Source organism: Chelonoidis abingdonii, chromosome 14, assembly GCF_003597395.2.
Source record: "Chelonoidis abingdonii isolate Lonesome George chromosome 14, CheloAbing_2.0, whole genome shotgun sequence".
NCBI classification, from domain to species: domain Eukaryota; kingdom Metazoa; phylum Chordata; order Testudines; family Testudinidae; genus Chelonoidis; species Chelonoidis abingdonii.
In genome coordinates, this window is record NC_133782.1 from 17601622 (window position 1) to 17604790 (window position 3169).

Genomic DNA, 3169 nt, shown 5'->3' on the forward strand with positions numbered 1-3169 from the left:
TGCCTCCATAACCACAGATGAGTGACTCTGTTACAGCTACCCACACAGTGCCCTCTTTAGCTTCCAGCTCGGAGAGATCTCTCTTAGTTTCATTCCTGTTCAGTCCAAGATAGTGGCCATATTCACAATATAACTAGAGGATGTCGTCCCTGCCCAAGAAACTACAATTGAAAATTGGAGTACAAGCCATAAAAATCATTCACTATGCACAAAACCAAGCTAAACACTAAACTAAGCAGGGGTGTTTCTATTATTTTATAAAATTGACCAGAAATTCCAGATTTTTCCCCCCCATAAACAAAGATGCTAACCCAGTTCGTGCCACCTAATTTTGCTTTGGCACTACATTTCCCTCATTGGCATTGGAAGACTTAACTGAACATGCAAATAGCCATTATGGTAATTTACATGTACAATTGTCTTAGATTTGCATCAGATTAGGTGTGTGAGTGGTGCATACAGTTTTGCATGGGCAATATTGATGCTATAGGTTGTGTTCTGTGCTTGCAGGTAAAACTGAGAAAGGCTGGCAGGCGAAGTGATTTAAAGGAGGCATTTGGAGGTCAGAGGAAGTGAATTACTGCGCAGGCAGCAGAAATTCATTGTTACAGTTCACCAACGCTATCTGAGGCTTGTCTACACTGCCAAAGTTGCAGCCGCTGGTGAGGGGGGTTTACAGCGCTGGCATCTTAGCAGGTGTTACACTTAAAAGCTCAGCCACGCGCTGCAACTCCCTGTTTCCCTGTTTGGCAGCGCTGCAGCGCGGTGTACACCTGGGTCTGATTCCGTGTGTAGGAGAACAGCGCTGGTGAATGCAGCGCTGTCACCAGGTGTGGACACTCACACACGTTTTGCTTGGCCTCCAGGTATAGACTTAATCCCAGCATTCCCTTTTCAGCCCTCCTATGGTCAGGCTTAGCCACTCCACTGCCCCTGGCGCTCAGAGCCTGGGAGAGGAGGGAGAGCGGGCTTGCCGTAGCTCCGTCCGGAAGAGCGGGGACGAGCGGGGTTTGCGCGCGCTCCCACCGGGAGAGCGGGGCTTGCCGGAGCTCGGCGGGGAGAGCGGGGCTTGCCACAGCTCCAGCCGGGAGAGCGGGGAGAGCAGGGCTTGCCACGCTCCGCCGGAGAGCGGGGGCTTGCCGGAGACTCCGGCGCGAGAGCGGGGCTTGCCATCGCGTCAGCCGAAGACTGGGAGAGCGGGGCTGAAGAGCCGGGCTGCCGGAGCTCCGGCCTGGAGAGGCGGGGAGAGCGGGCTTGGCCGCGCCTCGGCGGGAGACGGGATGAGCAGGGGGCTTCGCGCTCCGGCCGAAAGCGGGGCTTGCCGGAGTCCGCGGGGAGAGCGGGCTTGCCAGCTCCAGCGGGAGAGCGGGGAAGCAGGGCTTGCCGGACTACTTACGGCCTGGCAGAGCGGGGCTTGCCGGAGCTCCGGCCGGAAGCGGGGAAGCGGGCTTGCCGCGCTCCGCGAGAAGCGGGGCTTGTTCGGAGCTCTGCGGCCGGGAGAGCGGGGTTTGCCAGGCGCTCACGGCAGCAGAGCGGTGGAAGAGCGGGGCTTGCCGGAGGCTCTGGCTGGGAGAGCGGGGCTGCCGGAGCTTCCGGCCGCGGAGCCGGGAGGCCCGGGTAGCTGTGCAGGCTTCCCGGAACGTGGCGGCTCAAAGTGGGGGTCCGAGCGAGCTCTGTGGGGGCTCTGATACGTGACCCAGGGGCCAGGCGTGAACTTTCTGCTACTGTAGCGTACGACACCCCAGGGTCCTCGAGCGCCTGGCGTGGGTCACTCAGTCTCCCCCAGGTGCCACCAGGTGCCCGCTCGTCCAACTGAGGCACTTCGTTTGCAGCGGTGGCCGGTCGGGCTCTGAGGTTTCCATCCGCAGCAGCCGAGGAGGTCAAACAGGGAGTTGCAGCGCTGGCTGAGCTTTTAAGTGTAGACACCTGCTAAGTTGCAGCGCTGTAACCCCCTCACCAGCGCTGCAACTTGCAAGTGTAGACAAGGCCTCAGATAGGCTTGGTGAACTGAACAATGATTTCTGCTGCCTGCGCAGCTAATCACTTCCCTCTGCACCTCCAAAGTGCTCCTTAAATTCACTTCTCCTGCCAGCTTTCTCAGTTTTACCTGCAAGCACAGAACACAACCTATAGCATCAATATTGCCCATGCAAAACTGTATGCACACTCACACACCTAATCTGCATGCAAATCAGACAATTGTACATGTAAATTACCATAACTGGCTATTTGCATGTTCAGTTAAAGTCTTCCATGCAATGAGGGAAATGAGTGCCAAAGCAAATTAGGTGCAGAACTGGGTAGACATCTTTGCATGGGGAAAATCTGGAATATTCTGGTCAATTTATAAAATAAAGAAACACCCCCCTGGCTTAGTTTAGTGTTTCAGCTTGTTTTGTGCATGTGAATGATATGGCTTGTATCCAATTTCAATTGTAAGTTTCTTGGAGCAGGGACGACATCCTCTAGTTATATTTGTGAAATGGCCACTATCTTGACTGAAACCAGGGAATGAACTAGAGATCTCTCGAGCTGAAGCTAAAGAGCCGGGCACTGTAGTTGGGAGCTGTAACAGAGTCACATCATCTGTGGTTTGGGAGGCAGACACATACGCAACACTGACCAGCCAGTTACATTTGTATAGGGTGACCAAATGTCCCAATTTTATAGGGACAGTCCCGATTTTGGGGGCTTTTTCTTATATAGGCACCTATCACTCCCCCACCCCCGTCCCGATTTTTTACGCTTGCTCTCTGGTCACCCTACATTTGCACAGCACTATGCACTCAGTCACAGCCTTCAGCATGTAACCATCCACCCCCAGCTCAACTTACCCATTTTAACCAAACTCCCTGTGAAAGTTCATATGCTGGGAAATCACAAAGTTGGAGGTGGTTATTATTTTTGACGAAACAAGACACAAACAAAACAAGGATGTTTTCCCCCTAGGGTTTTTCCTCTTTCACATGCTCAGTGTTCTGTTAATAATAGTGCTCTGAGCAAGATGACATGACGATTACAAGGCTGTTGCTAAGAGGCCAGATCCACTATTACATCAAGGAACATTTTATTCAGTTCCTCCTCTGATTTGGAACTTTCTCTACGTAGCTAGTGAGCTCCTTGTAGACCCAGCTTGCACATTTTTCTGTCAGGTTCTGCTCTCCATAAC